Source organism: Paramisgurnus dabryanus, chromosome 22 (assembly GCF_030506205.2).
Source record: "Paramisgurnus dabryanus chromosome 22, PD_genome_1.1, whole genome shotgun sequence".
Taxonomy (NCBI): Eukaryota; Metazoa; Chordata; class Actinopteri; order Cypriniformes; family Cobitidae; genus Paramisgurnus; species Paramisgurnus dabryanus.
Window position 1 is genome coordinate 21,052,105 of NC_133358.1, and position 17,548 is coordinate 21,069,652.

At 38.0% G+C, this 17,548-nt stretch overlaps 1 protein-coding gene across 3 annotated transcripts in view; it reads right to left on the minus strand.

The window, feature by feature from the left end:
* Positions 1–17,548, minus strand: part of ctnnd2a (catenin (cadherin-associated protein), delta 2a) — a 310,244-nt gene that overhangs the window by 69,861 nt on the left and 222,835 nt on the right. The window lies entirely within an intron of this gene.

The window sequence follows — 17,548 nt, forward strand, 5'->3', positions numbered from 1 at the left end:
ATCACATTTGCCTGCGACGGTAATTTGATAAACAAACAGAAACCAAACAACAGAGAAGGCGGCTGAATCATTAGCATTTTAATTTTTGTTTAGCAACGGGAAACGACAACAGAAGAGACAAATGAAACACCTTTCGGCCTCCAAAACATTTAGATGTTTTCTAAAATGAGCAGATCACTGACAGAGGTCACAGGCCAAAACGCCCTGTCTTTTTAAAGCTAAATCCTGCAGTGTTTCAAACCACACACTGTACAAAAAGATAGAAGACATGTTTCCATATACTTTTCCTATTGTACAAAAATAAAGCCAAAATCTCCCAAAAGAGTCAGAAACTGCGCAGTAGTGCATTTCCAAGATCCCGCCCATATTCCCATTTGACTCAAATCATGTCGTCACACCCCTTTTTATTATCATTTAATATCATCAACTAACTAAAACCAAACTTATTAGAAAAAATTATTGTGTGTTGATTTTAGCACCATCTAGCAGTGAGATTGTCAATTGCAACCAACGGCTTAGTCCACAGCTCACCCCTCCCTTTTAAAACGCATAGAGAAGCTACGGTAGCCACCACAGGACAAACACGTCTTCGTCTGAGACAACCTAGTGACAAAATGCGCTCACTACAGTGGTGGCCGGTGACTTATTTTTCAAGGTCGCCCAATGCGAAGTTCATCACAACATGTATGTAGCCCGTCATGTGTGTGGTTCCTTCTTTCAAAATATGTGTTCTGCACGTCGAGTGATCCTATGTGCATCACGTGTCTTGTCAAAATAAGTGCCTGCTGCAGATGCGTCTAAAGGGTTTATGATAAAAGAGACGCTCGCGTTTGCCAGATACTTGCATAATCAGAGTTTACTGTTTAGGTAGTGTCTTGCGTGTATTTTGTGAACGTGAGCGTCTCTTTTATCACAAACGGTTTTTATTTTGACAAAACACATGATGCGCATGGTTCACATGACGCAACAAACACATATTTTGAAAACGCAAGCACGCACATGAAACTCCGAACACTTATTTTAAATTAGCGCCCCTCGGATGAGCAGTCGCAAGCCGCCACTAAAGTTAAGGATAGCTTTCAGACATGCCTACTTTTGCTTTATAAGAAAAATTTACTTTAATGGAAGAAGAAAGTCTAAGTTAAGTGGATGGATGTTGGTGTGTTAAAGGTGCTCTAAGCGAATTCACACGTTTTAGGCGATAAAACATTTTTTTGTTACATACAGCAAACATCTCCTCACTATCTGCTAGCTGCCTGTCTCCTGAACACACTGCAAAAAACGCGGTCTCTGTAGACAGCCCAGGCTCCACAAACGGCAACAAAAACAAAGTGGCGCAGCCTAAAACCACGAAACATTAACAAACGTGTTCCAGCCAATAAACAACAAGAAGGATTTGGGGGTGGGGTTTGGGGGGTTAGTGCACGTGAGGAAGCACGGAAGGGAGAAGGAGGGGCAAGGGGGAGAGTGAGAGAGAGGGGAGAGAGACAGAGGGGGAGGAGTTAGCTACGCTCCGTTTTGTTTAACAACACTTTGAACTAGGGATGGGCACGAGTACTCGATTGCTCGAATACTCGAACGTGGCATCGATGATTGATCACGAAAACGATGATCATGTGGGTTTGTTTATTAATTAATTTATTGTGGATATGGTGGCATTTGAATGTCTGGTTAGGGTTACAAGCACATGTGGTAGTAAAGACTGGGTCTGGAGATGCGTGTTTGACGTAGTGTCGAGCTACCCAGACCGGCGTATGACATTAGTAACATTACCACGCATGATTAAAAAACAAACAGATAATTCCGCGCGCCCGCGCCTCAGCAACCCGCCAATCCTGTAAAGCTGGCCTACTTAGTTGAAGTGTTGCATTTTGTGCAGATATATGTTGTATAATACATTTATGTTGTATAAAGGACTTGTTGTATATGACGTGTACGCCCCACCCCTTTGATTGCCCCGCCCCTTTGATTGCCCCGCCCCCAGTTAATCAAGTACTCGTTCTTCAGACCTATGGATTAATCGAAATGAAAAAATGAAATAAATGCACATCCCTACTTTGAACGTCATCAAGAAGTGACGTCACACAGTTTCGCTTAGAGCTTCTTTTAAAATCATCAAAGGAAATCGGAAATACCTGACTGTTTGGTAAATATTTTACAATACACCAGTAAAGACCAAAGAGACCGCTGACCGACAACAAACCGTGCTAATCCAGTAAAAGTGGACACAACTGCTATTTACAGTAAGAATGGTGAGAAGATCCACTGCTTATGTTCGGAGATTCATTTTGGTGCCTGTTTTAAAAATCGTGTGTCTAATTAGAGTTTCAAATATGCAAATTGCTGTGCCTCTTCCCCCAGACTCCAAAGACAAATTTCATCAAATTCAAAGAAAAATGAATAATAAAACTGACATAAATAAAACATCTCATGAAAGCTGGGATGTCACGCATGCTAGCAAGTAATACTCATACAATCTCAAAATTAAGTCCTGACTTGGATCTGTGTTGTCTCTATGCATGATTAAAGGCTTCATCGGTTTGTAAGCGAAAATAAACAGTCTATTGACAACTACACAGTACACACAGTCAGAGCTCCAGCAAAGAGCCTGCAGGTCTATTTAATACAGCAACCACATTGAAATTTGGCTTTGGCTATGTTTGGAATGAAATAGTAGCATACTATTTACTGCACAGCATGTACTTACTACAAATGTTTTTAAAAGTCATGAAATTCAGGTCCCTGGGAATTACACAATGATAAAAATGACTCTGATTGAGAATAACTTTCTGCAGCATTTACAAACAGGAGATAACTGTCATGCTATCCATCCAAACCTACTGTACTAGACAAAGTAGAGATAAACACAGCATATTTTTTATTAACAAAATAAAAAAATAAAAAAAGTAGCATGTCACTATAAACACCCTGTCCGGGACCTTTAATCACAAAATGATTAAAAACAAATGAATCAAGCACCTGGTGTTGAAATGGCATCTATCATCAGTTACAAACAGTTAAAAGAAACTCATTTTAAGGTTGTAGAAAGTCACCTTAGTGCAGTCGATGCTAAAACATCCTGCAAATGAGAAATAACCAATTTAGCCACGCTAGCGTGGTGCTAATTATCCTAACCTGAATATCATCAATATCCCACCCGAGAGAGCTCACTGTCAGGAGTGCTAATTTATTCTGACAGATGCTATATCAGAAATGATGTATCCAAGTTCAACCTAAATCTCATGAACACAGTAAGCCGCAAAGAGAGAAATGTGTTTTCAAGGTTTGTAAAACCAGAAACATAGAAACATAACAATTCGCTTTTGATTAGACAAGAATGCGTTCAAGCATCGTTTGGCATGCATCAGTTTATAAGGTTCAGTATATGCATAATTCTCTTTTTCTAGCTGAACACATTATCTAATTTGCAAAAATATGAAATAATCAAACAAGTTGATGTGCAATTGACTTTGAATTATGTGCGGTTCACTGGGGAATCCTGCAGATTCAGTAGAATAATGTACACTGATGTTTTTTTTAACCCAGTGTTGGGTCAATTGGGCACAAGCCCAGCCATTGAGTTATATTAACCCAACAAGGTTTAAATTTGACCCAACAATGCAACCCAGCATTTTGTGTTAAAACAACTCAGCAGGTTAAATTACAACTCAATGTTTTGGGTTCATCTCTAGTCTGTAACAAGACAAAACAAACAACAGTATGTAAATAAAATTAAAAAACCCTAAAAATTAAATAAATAAAAAACTAAAACTAAACACATTTTAAGAAAAACAATTACAAGTTATTTTTGTTGAACTGAACAACATAAAGGGGCGGTTTCCCGGACAGGGATTAGACTAGTCCTAGACTAAAACATTTTTAAGAGCTGTCCAAACTGAAAACCACTTGCACTGACATATCTTAAAATACATCAGTGCCATTTGTTTTGCCTCAAAATGCACACAGGTTATGTTTTAAGTAAGGCATGTTTGTTAAAACTAGTTATATTTCCTAATTAAACTAAGGCCTAGTCCTGGATTAAGCTAATCCTGGTCCGGGAAACCGCCACAAAGTGTTTAATTCCTTTATTGGTTTTGGCTGCTTATGTTGAAATTTATAGCACATATGGTTATATATAAACGGGTTATTATCATTAACTAAAGCTATAAAAAGATTTGTGTTAATAGAAATCGAAAAAAATAGTTTAAAACAAAATCAAAATTAGAAATGTTGCCTTAGCAATACACTGAAAGTATGCTTGATTTGAGGCAGTACAATTATTAATTAATAAAAAACAGCTAAAACAAAAACTGAAAAAAAAGGGTCAAACTAAATAGCAATATTTAACCTTAAAGGAATAGTCTAATAGATAATTTACTCACCACCATGTCATCCAAAATGTTGATGTCTTTCTTTGTTTAGTTTTAATGGTCTTTAATAGAGCCCAACACTTAATACTTAACTCAACACTTAACAGTTTTTTTCAACGGAGTTTCAAATGACTCTAAACAATCCCAAACGAGGCATAAGGGTCTTATCTAGCGAAACGATTGTCATTTTTGACAAGAAAAATGAAAAATATGCACTTTTAAACCACAACTTCTTGGCTAGGTCCGGTCCTGTGATGCGCCATCGCGACCTCACGCAATATGTCATGACGTCAAGAGGTCACAGAGGACGAACGCGAAACTACGCCCCAGTGTTTACAAGTGTGGAGAACGAGGACCGTTCCTACGTTGTTGTATGTCAACTGAAACTAATTAATGTCTTTGTGTCAGTTTATTGTTTACAATGGTCCGCAAATGTGCGTTTCATATATGTAACACATGACCTTTCTACATCACTACGCATTTATGTGAGGTCGCGCTGGCGCATCAGAGGACTGGACCTAGACGAGAAGTTGTGCTTTAAAAGTCCATATTTTTATTTTTCTTGTCAAAAATGACAATCGTTTTGCTAGATAAGACCCTTATGCCTCGTTTGAGATTGTTTAGAGTCCTTTGAAACTCCGTTGAAAAAAACTGTTAAGTGTTGAGTTAAGTATTAAATGTTGGGCTCTAATAAAGTCCATTAAAATGAGAAAAATCCTGCAATGTTTTCCTCAAAAAACATAATTTCTCCTTGTCTGAACAAAGAAAGACATCAACATTTTGGAAGACATGGTGGTGATGAGTAAATTATCTGGATTTTAAGAAAATTGACTTAAATCATGATAACTAAGAATATAAGCTAAAATTATTAATAAAACAACTCCATAATTTTTTCCATCACTTGATCAGACATGATTCTTAAATAATCTGCTTCTCATTTGTAAGTCGCTCTGGACAAAAGCATCTGTTTAATAAATGCGTGTAAAATAATTTTAAATGCATGTTAAAAATAAAACACAAATGACAATGTGTTATTTTAGATTCATCTGAGCTGCCATGGTAATTAAAGGTGTTGTAAGAGATTTGTTAAAGTAGCATAAAACGTCCCTGTTACCTGACACGTATCAGTGAAATACTGTAGATGCCTTGAGAAATCACACTTGTTTTTGTAATAGCTTAGTCTTTGCCTGTCAATCAATTTGTGCAATATACTGGAAAAGCAAGTTAACAATATAAACAATGGCATGAGTCAACATGTGATTTTTAATTTTTTTTACTTATTTTTTTGAATGTCCTATAAATAAGTCTGCGATTCAGAGAGAATGGTTGGAAAAATGTATGTAAATGGTCGGAAAAAAGTCTAAATGATCCCTGTACTGCAAGTATACAGGCAAAAAATGTCTTAATCTAAATATATAACCTCACAGGGCTCGGTTTTAGGGCTGGTATGTGAACAGGATTTTGCTGAAAGGCCATCACTCAGCACTACAAAACACGTTCAAATTAGCTGATGTCAACTGAGGACAAAGTCTAAAAGCTGTGAGGATGATGAACTGCAAAACTCATTAGTGTGAGGATAACCTTCAGACACCTACTGTATGTTTCTGGTTGCTAGCTTTCTTGATGTACAGTAAGACACACTGAATAAGTCACATACATTTTTCCATTATTACCCTCAATTATGCCCCATTCTCTTTCGCCCTCATGTGAGAACTACACAGATCACTTTTATGAGTCAGTATGAAGAGGTGGCAGCTGAATAGTTGATGACGCTGACCTTGCTAGCTTTCCGCTCTTTAACACACACACACACACACACACACACACACACACACACACACACACACACACACACACACACACACACACACACAGATGCGTACACACATCATCATCCGCATGCCTTTAATTCCAAAGCCAAGGAGTCGTTGGGGCTGATTACAGGTGGAAACGGATGAGCTTGATTATCCTGATGATTAGCACGTCTCTTTACTATGAACAGTGATGGGAATATTAAAGGAAAAGTTCACCAAAATGTAAGATTTGACATTACCATATTTGATCTTCCTGCACTAATCCCTATTTTTACATGGCTATGAGAAGATAACATGACTGCATTTTAAATTATTTGTTTATAGTAAGTCATTTAGTAACATTTTAAACAGCTTTGACTGCCATAACAAAACTCTAAGGGGAACTTTCCCGGTCAGGGCGTAGGGTGCGCTCACATTATCCCAAACAAACCGCGCCTGAACTTACTGTAGGTGAACCTCGCCCGAGCTCACCTCTCCAAGCTGGCCAGGGTGCAATTAACCAAGGACGAAGCCATCACACTAGTCAAACGAACCAGGCTTTGGGGGTTAAGCATGCTCGGGGGCGGTTTGATTGGGATGTGAGCACCCAAAGCCCTGTCTGGGAAACCGCCCCTTGGAATTGATCTTAACACGAATTGTGACCGCAAATCACGCCAGAGAGTGGTTCAAAAGATACCCATAGCAGGGTTACGTGAACGTTTGAGCTGCACATGCGACAGATCAACTAAGCAATATAGGTAGGCATGTGAGAGGGTAGTGTGTCATTGCGCACCAAATGACTCCGAATAAAAACAAAGACTTAAAATTACGCTGGGTTTCAGTGTTAAGAGAGCGCTTTTCTTCCTGTTTCTTCGAAACAATCGCGTCCTAATGACAAAAGTGTGCCCGGGCTCGGATCGTCAAAGGACGGTGTCTCCCTGCTGAAAAAACCAGCATCAAACCAGCATGGACCAGCACCAAAACACAACATTTGCTGGTCTTGCTGGTATGACCAGCATGGGATGCTGGTGCTAATGCTGGTTTTGGTGCTGGTTTAGCTGGTGCTAATGCTGGTTTGGTGCTGGTTTAGCTGGTGCTAATGCTGGTTCTGATGCTGGTTTGGCTGGCGTTCACCAGCAAACCAGCACCAAAACACAACATATGCTGGTCTTGCTGGTATGCTGGTTTTTTCAGCAGGGCTATGCGTGCTTCTGGGGGAGAAGGTAGGGAAGACAATCGCACTCCGGCACAGTTCAGTTGCACAAATATGAATGTGCCCTTATTGTCAGGATTTGCGGACACAAGACACAAACCCAAATGCAGACGTTTTGACAACAAAGGGATTTATTAACAGACAGGGTAAAACAGAAAAACAAAACCCACGAGGGGGCAAAACAAGACAAGGGAAGACACAACGCTAAACTAACACTAACTAGGGATGGCTCTCGCGAAACTGACGTTTCGACACTGTGTCGAGATCCCGAAGCGTAAATGTTTCGAAACACTGCTCCGAAATGTGATTCGAAACACCCATGTCACGTGAGGAAGTGATTCGAAACACCAAGCGGTGCATTTCACAAGTATTTCGAAAGGTGGCGTACCTGTCGAATCTGCTTCGAATCTTAAACTGACAGGGTAGGAAACAAAACTGACAATACCTCATAGATGCGTTTTTGGCAAGATCAAATACTATAAATTACTGAAAAGAAGTAATTTTTCCTCATAGGTATGTAACACTTAGGCTACTTAGAAAAAATGCATGCCAGCAACAAGTGTTTCTTGTGTGAGAATGTTTTCAAAGGCTGGAGAAATTATATGTAAAAAAGGTGGTTGAGTTTATCAACACAGAACAATTTATATATTTGAATAAAGATCTTTATATGTAAACAATGTGGCATATTATGGCTTGATATATTTTATGAATCTCTTATTATTTATTTGGTATATCTCTATTCTATTTTTTTTTCATTAAATAGACCCGAATAGCCTATAGTTATCGACACTTGTGAGCCTAAAAGCTCATGTAGTTCTCATGTAGTTGTCAAACAGATGTTAAAACAACAACAAAAACTATTTTATTATGATGACGTAGCACATGCATTTCCCAGGTTCGATCCTAAGATCTACGCATGAGAGTCGAGAGCACTATCCACTCTCCCATTCTATCACTTGTGTGTCAATCAAACAACATGTGGGATACAATTTGTCAGTGCTCGTCTAAAATCTTGTCAAGGCTGCTTCATGTAAAGACATGCAAACGACCGCTAAGTGTGACTGTGGAGGCGGTTTCGGATTGATGTTTCGAAGCCTCGAAACATACGGCACAATTGATTCAACTGTTTCAGTGTTTCACGAAGCCTCGCGCTGCCCACCACTAACACTAACTTAACAAATCAAACAATAAACTTTTTAAAACATAAAACAGGCAATGACTAAGACTTAACTATACTTACTGCAACCAACAAGATATGTGACAAGACGAACGTGCACAGAACAGCAAACACAAGGACAATAAATAGGGACAAAGTAAATTACATACACCTGGAAAATAATCACAAGTAAGGGATCGGGGAAAAAGTGACGAGACCCGGGAAATGCGTGGTCAGAATAAACCAATACTAAAACCACACATTTCCCACATAGAACATATGTACTGTCAGAACCCTGCCATGCTAAACTAGATCTAAATACCAGCAAGGATCTGGCAGGATTCTGACACTTATCCTAGTCCCAGACTAAAATGCATATATGAGCTGCCTTAAAGGGGCTGAATGTAAGTTATTACTTAAAAAAATCTTTAAGATAGAGTTTTCATTTGTATATTTATGAGGCAACCATAATGTAATAGAAAGAATGACACCTTGAGTGTCCTCCACGGTTGTCTCTATCAGCCTGTAGGCTCTTTTCTGTGTGGAGAAGTCGGGTCCGAATTGGTGCGAAATTCAAAATGTGACGTCATGCGCGTGCTCGTCTACCTGGGCGTTCCATATAGACGCGTACGGCCGTCATTAGTAAACAGCGGCAATCGCTAGAATGTTTCAAATGGACTCTGTAGACGGAAAGAAGCGACCAACTTCCAGCACAATCCAGACACTCACGGGAACTCCTCGTAAGTAAAAAAAAAAATCCTTATCTAGTGCGGCCAAAATAGTGCGTAACAGGCGTCGGGGAAAAGACAAGAGTAAACATCGGATTGGCATTTGATTCTTGGAGGGAGCTCCGGTCAGCGCTGGGAATGAAAAAAGACCTTGAGCAGGTTTCCTTTTTACTGCAAAGGTAAGACATAGTTACAGGGCATCTGTAATATATTATGTTATTGTTTTTGTGGTGTAATGCTAACGATAGCATTTATTTTGTGGTGTAATGCTAACGATAGCATGTAGCACAGGACCGTTTCAAAAGTTACTTTCTTATATGAATTATCTTTATTCAGAGCACGAGTGCTACACATCCTCATGCCCATGGCGTCAATATTTGACGCACTTGACCATGCGTCAATATGTTACGCGGAGAGTATACCTTTCGCGTCATTTTTTGACGAACTGGGGACTTCAATACTATTACGTCCGTTGCATTCTCTTTCCTATTTTCTTACCATTTTCGCGTCGGTTTAGGGTTAGATTACGCATATTAAACAGTGTACGCGAAATTAAACAGTTTAAACAGTTGTCACCTGGCGTTGGGGTTAGACACAGTTGTCACCTGGCGTTGGGGTTAGAGTTAGGTTTGGGTAGGGATGTCATTATGTAAATCTAACCCTAAACCGACGCGAAAATGGTAAGAAAATAGGAAAGAGAATGCAACGGACGTAATAGTATTGAAGTCCCCAGTTCGTCAAAAAATGACGCGAAAGGTATACCCTCCGCGTAACATATTGACGCATGGTCAAGTGCGTCAAATATTGACGCCACGGGCATGAGGATGGGTTGACGAGTGCATTAAGATTGTGAGTGTCGGGAGTGTGTTTTACAGTTTCGTGTTACAAAACTTTTAGAAGTAGACTTCTGTTGAAAATATAAAGTAGCACTGCAACATTTTGCTAAAATATGGTCTGTCAAACAATAACCTTACAGTCCTGTAACTTTTCTTACATTTGTAAACATGCTGGTGAATCTCAATGAGCTGTCTGTGGTTGCTATGGCAACGCTGGTTGTTGTGGTCGTGCTCGTACGAGTGTGCCCACCGAGAACGAGCATGAGACTGGCTGCAGTTTCTATAACGGCCACTGGTGTCAGTAACGGTTAGAAATTTCTCAACTTACGGAGAGCACCTTTAAAGACATACTTGTATATCTTAAAATATATCAGTGCCATTGTTTAGCCCCAAGATGCACACCAATAATGTTTTTTGGAAGGTTTGTTTGTAATAACTACTTAAATGTCCTAATATAACTAAAGCCTAGTCCTGGATTAATCTAAACCCTGTCCGGGAAAGTGCCCCAATATGTTTATTTTTAACTGGATATTGTTATATAAAGCGTTCAGTACTTGATAAACGGTGTCTTAACATAAAAAAAACATTTGGCACCAGTATGTTTTTAAAATGCTTCCCAACACTGACTACAAGCCACAGATGTGTGATGTCAGGCACATGGTGTTTTCATAGCAGGGTGGTCATGGATAAGGTAGAAGGCAGATTATGCAAATATTCTCATCTATGGCACAGACGTAATTAGTAACAATCCAACTGTGTGAAAAATGAGATTCTCAAAATGAGCCGCAAAATTCCAGTTTTAGAAAGTTATTATCATAGCAGCACACATGATTATGTACACATTAGATTTAGCGTGCTCGTATGTGCAACATTTACTGTATGAAGTTTTCTACCGTACATACAGTATTCTAAGGAGCTTCTTGTAGCTGTCGCTCTTTTCTAGCAGCCTTTTGTCACTCAATGACTTCTAACACAGAATGCATTTTAAAGAGGGAATGAGAATGTTGATTGCTGAACTGAGAGTGTATCTAATCAGAGAGAGATGGTCTCTCAAAGGGAATGAGAGAGAGAGAGAGAGAGAGAGAGAGAGAGAGAGAGAGAGAGAGAGAGAGAGAGAGAGAGAGAGAGAGAGAGAGAGAGAGAGAGAGAGAGAGAGAGAGAGAGAGAGAGAGAGAGAGAGAGAGAGAGAGAGAGACAAAGAAAGGAAAGCTTGTAGCTAGAGCACTACACTGACATAATTGCCATCAGTGATGACATTGACCAAGATGAAATCTCATGGCAACCGAGCACAGGCCTAGATTTAAAGTGTGTCATTTCACCCTGGTTTCTCACTGTATGGAGTGAACATTGTACAAGCAAACCCACATAAAGCATTTTCTCTTTTCCATGTGCAAAACATTGTCAGGTTTGATCAGGGTTTGATATTTGGTCTGGAGCATGTTTAGATCCATTGGTACATACAGTACAATAATTGGTTCTTGTGATTTTTATAAATAGACGTCATATATGTTGTAACAAAATACGCAGGTATGAGACAAATGAGAACTAATGATTGTCTCATACTGTGAGTGTCCCTATGTTAGATCATAAATTTGTTTGGTGTGTGTACATTTTATCGGAATCTTGTAGTGAGATTGCGTATTGCAACCAACAGCTAACCCCTCAATTTCAAAACGCATATGGTAGTCACCACAGGACAAACATGCCGCCGTCTGAGACAACGTAGGGATAAAACACACTCTCTATCAGGCCCGGCTCCAGATATGAGATGAAAGGTGGGCCAAGTGATATTCCAGGTGGGCCGATGGGATTGGGGGGGGGTCTATGTCTATACTTTTATTCATTTTTAATATTTTTTGTACATATTTTGAAGCTATTTAGTAACTTAGTAATATTATATATATATATATGTATATGTATGTATATATATATATATATATATATATATATATATGTATGTATGTATGTATGTATGTATGTATGTATGTATGTATGTATGTATGTATGTATGTATGTATGTATGTATGTATGTATATATATATATATATATATATATATATATATATATATATATATATAGTACATTTTATCTGAAATGCTGTTGTCTTAAGAATTATTCTCACGTCTTAATATAATATAACGTTACAGATTTTAGGCAAAAATATTGGCTGTTATGTGGTGTGGGGCCAGGGTGGGCCACGCCTCTGTCTCCCCAATCCCCCGCATTGTATTAACGCAACACCAACAGAGAGGTAACTTACTCTTGGTAAAGATGGTAAAAAGGCTTGTCCTGGAAACGCATGCTGAAGCTTTTCATTAAACTTCTCAACAATAATATGTAAGTGATAATGTACTTTGCACAGATGGATAAAATCATGATCGTAATACCTTATTAAGATCCTCTGCTTCATACTTGTCTGTCTCAATTTTTTCTCTTTTAGCCAGTCTTTGAGAAGTTTTATTGCCCATTCTGTATTTTTTTGTGTGTTGGCTTCGTAGCTGTCATGCTCTAATTTGTCAAGTTCATTCTCAGTAAGCTCTCTTTGTCTTGTCGTTGTTTGTTCTTCGTAGTTCAAGTTTTGTTTTTCGTCTTTATTGGGGAGCCATTTGAATTCTCAAAATCTACCCACTGTTTAAATGTTTTATTTTTTCCGTACATGTTAAAATTAATGTCAAATTTTCCATTGTTAATTGTGGTTGTCCAATGTTTGTCACAAGATGGCGCCAAACAGTAATCTTTGTTGGGGCGGAGGGATTTTAAACATACAAGTAGTACCAGCTATGCGTTATTACTTTGGAGCGGTTATTATTTGAAAAGAACGAACCTGCAAATGTATCAACTGACCAATCAGAATCAAGCATTCCAGAGAGCCGTGTAATAAATTAATATAACCCTCCAATGCATAGTTAAGGCCCTTTTGGTAACTTTGAGATGATATATAGACTTTCTGTCTCCAAAAAATCATCAATTGCCTCCTGTGAAATATCTCTTACTGTGACAGCTGCCATAGCGCCTGTCACCGAATGTTGACTGTTTGTCCGAGTGAGTGGAGAGGGCTTGGCTTAGCCATACTGTAGGTCAATTGGAAGGCAGAAACGTTCGGCGGCAACCAAACGGAAGGCGGAAACGATTCCAGAGAATGCATTCGAGCGTCAGAGCGTCCACTACTCTTTTTCTATAGCGTCGTTGGCAGGGCAGCCAAAACGTTTTTGCTGCTCTTGCCAACAGTGGTGTGAACGTACAGTGAGGAGACCCGCAATGTATTTAGATAAAAACGTCTCATACTAAGGTAATAAACACAATATACTGTAGTTCATTATGTAAGGTCTTTATACACCACATATATAATATAGTTATGCATATTATATTGCATTTCTGTCAAGGGATCCTTCTAAAAGTTACACAATGCACACTCGCAACACACAGTAATGATCAATAGGCACAGATAGAATGTGTTAGAATTCGACACTCAAAAAGTAAATAAAAATAAAGTGTGAAAATGACCAATTTTTGTTCTTCAGCTTCTAAAGGGTTAAAATTTGAAAATGAACAAAAGACAAACAAACAGATGAATCACTGATTGCTTTCCCTATAAGATGGGAAACTTAAACTATAGTCAGTGGAGCTGTACGCCAGACTCCAGCCACAGGAGCCCTAAAGCAGCAGGAAAAACCATACACTGAGATGAGTAAAATTAAACTAACAAAGCAAGAATTCTCCTTAATTTCAGCACACGATAGCACTGATTAGTGAAATTCAAACAGCTCTTGCTGCCAAAGGAATCAGACGGGATCTCAGGAGACGTTCTGTTGTCTGGGTTTCTTGCTAGTTTCCTGTTCCTGCAAACCAATATTCCATCTGTTCTTCACAGTCGTGCGATTTATAAAGGAACATGCTCGCACCCAAAGGCTCAAACAAACACTCCTCCATATTTTAAGCCGACTCTTCCACTGTGTCTTTTAAGAAATCTACACTGCATACGTCAAAAAGTGCCACACTCCTTATTTTATGTGTGGATGTACTGTATGATAAAAGCTATGTCAGGGGTTGCGCAGCATCGCAATATAAAACATTTAAGAGACATATGAAAGACTGCAATGCAGTGCAAAGCTGCACATTGTAAGGTTCACTACAGTGGTTCAAGCTGTATAAACAGTAAGATGTTGTAAAACTGTGTATTTCTTGTTAATTACCACCCTTCTGCTACTTATGCCAATGATGGAAATAAGAGCAGTTATATTAGCAAAACATATGGGAGAGCATGGTAACGCTTTAGATTACAGCCCGGAAAGTACTGGGTAAGTACAGGGAATTTACAGCGTATGTTTCTGTAATTATAGTTTACTTATGAAGTACGTACGTGTAATTATAAGGGAACAATTTATAATATTTGGGGAATAAAAGGGTAACAACCAGGAAAAATACAAATTATATATGCAGTAAAGTACTGCGTAAGTACAGCGAATTTACAGCATACATTTATGTAATTATAGTGTACTTATAAAGTACATACGTGTAATTTTAAGGGAACAATTTATAATATTTTCGGAACAAAGGGGTAACAAGTGCCACTTTAATTTACAGCCCGCAGATGTTGTATTTACTCTGTAACTACGTGAAACAAGGGGGTGACAAGTGCCACTTTAATTTACAGCCCGCAGATTCTGTACTTACTCCTACTACGTGAAACAAGAGGGTAAAAAATTTTGACTTAGTATGTAACAACACAAAACAATGGTATATTTACACAGTTACTACAGAAAATACACTCCTAGAAAGGATGTGTTAATTTTTTAAACATCTTTGTGTGTTAAGTTTTTAAAACATTATGTGTAATTTTAACACATTATGTGTCATTTTGTGTTAAAATATCACACAAGTTGTGTTAAAAGTAACACAAAATGTGTTGTTTCCATAATAACACAGAGATGGGTGGATTCTGGGACAACGCATTTAGTGTGTCGTCCCAGAATCAACACTAATGTGTTGTTTTTAACACATCCGTTCTAAGAGTGTAGTTCTAGTTTTGCTTGCTTTGTTTTCACCAGAGTTGCCTTGCCTATTTTTAATTTTGCTTGATGACCCAACAAATTCCTGTACTCTTTTTCTTTCTTAAGGTAAGTAACCTTTATTGAAAATTCTAAATACATTGTATTGTATAGCATAAACACATTAACTGAATTTCAAGTTTTGTTGTTTAGTAATCTAAAATACTTACTGCATATATTATTTGTATTTTTCCTGGTTGTTACCCCTTTGTTCCCCAAATATTATAAATTGTTCCCTTATAATTACACGTACATACTTCATAAGTTTACTATAATTACAGAAACATACGCTGTAAATTCGCTGTACTTATGCAGTACTTTACTGCATATATTATTTGTATTTTTCCTGGTTGTTACCCCTTTATTCCCCAAATATTATATATTGTTCCCTTATAATTACACGTACGTACTTTATAAGTAAACTATAATAACAGAAACATACGCTGTAAATTCGCTGTACTTACGCAGTACTTTCCGGGCTGTAATCTAAAGCGTTACCGAGAGCATTGCTAAAATATTAATATATTGTATTGCAATAGGTAGCGTTTAAATATTAATAATAAATCAAAACTGTGACTACACCTAACTTTCCACAATCAAACTGACCAATCAGAAGACCACCCACTGTATGGATCAACATCTCTTCCACCCCTGTGGGCTTAGAAACCTTATGACTTGATGATGTTTGCAAAACATAAACAAATTCCTAATTTTTCCCAGTCCCACATCATTTTGGACTTGTTAAGACAAGACCATAATGTTTCAAAGTAAGGTAATCTTTATATACATTACACAATTTTACATGATAAACAGCTTACACACAGTCTTCATCTTCCATCATCAGGTCTTCTCCTCTAGGAAAAGTCCTGTACAAAAATCCAAAGCTGAGCAGAAGTTGCCAGCAGACTGACACCTGACCATCAGGGCCGCTTTGCTCCTGGCATCTGCTCTATCTGCGTTTTGCATGTTAAAAAACTACACGTCTCTACAGCATCAGCCGGGCAGGCAAAACATGACTGGGATTCAATGCTTAGCGTGAGAATTCTCCGGGCAGCCAGAAGGCTTCAGGCTTCCAGCTCTCTGATTAATTTGTGACAGGAAGACTCTCTAAGTGCCCTGTGTGCTCTGCTTTTAATTTATATGTTAATTTGAATTCAGTACATTTCCAATGTGGCTCGGTTCCAAAGTCTATTCATTAAGTCACACAAACAATTTGCAAACATGTTAGGAAATGCAAAGGGCCCTGGGGGATGATACTTTTCGCGGGTCAATTTCTTGTGTGAAATGTATTTTTCAGTGTATTATTCCTGAAAGGCGAATAAAAAAAACAAACAAATGTGGGGTATTTTTATATATTGTTAGGAAAATGACTAGACAGGAAAGTTTAGTAAAGTTTTGTAGCATTGATTTTGCAATAGATAATACATAGATAAATCAAGAGTTTGGTTCCAAAACGCAATAAACACCATTAAAAAAAAATTGTAACCACCAAAATCAGTATTGTATCTGGTCAGTATTAAAAAGTAAATTTCATGCAAAATCCAATATCCGCTGTGTTATTCTGTCATCTTTTCTCCCTTTCTTTCCTAAAAGCAACAAACGCCAGTCTTCATTCTCTGCAGAATGCAATAAATCGGCTCAACCAATCACTGCGCACCATTCCACGCAGCGCTTTGAATACACATGGAATCCTAGCATTGATAAACCTGTGGTGGTTTTCTGTGACGGGGAAGAAACGTTAAGCCATCAAAATCTAATAATTTACGCTAGAGGCACTCGGGCGAAGGAAAAATGCCGGCTGTTGCTTGTTCTCACACGACAGCATCAAGCTTCTGTCATGCTAACACATTGACATCAGGGGATCTTAAGAAAAACTTTCCATAATTTTACTCGAAGCCAACGAAAATCGAGCAGGACCAAAACATTTTAAAGCTGATCGCTGTCTAAAAAGTTCAGCGACGACGTCCCAAGGATGACAGCAGCAATGACATTGTTCTTAATATGACAAAGTAAGTGTTTTGATTAATGCCATTAATGTTTATTTTTTTAATCAGTGTATACCACTAGTTAACTAAATGAATATAACATAGCAAAGATGAATGCACATTTATATATTGATTCAATAGATTTATAGCATTTTGAAAAAAAAAACTTGTCATGGATTTACTGCATTTTGCGGGGGGAAAAATATGTTTTTATAATAAATCTTTGAAAATCTAATTATGGATTTGAATTTTTAATGTTATTATAACTTAAAGATGCTATTGAAAGTTTGTAACAGAAAATAGTGGTTTTCATCTTGTCACTTTCTTGCTATAGAAAACAAATTTTTACCAAAATTAGTCAAAAAGGATTTATTGCATTTTGGAACCAAACTTTTCAAATTTACTCCAAAATGCCTAC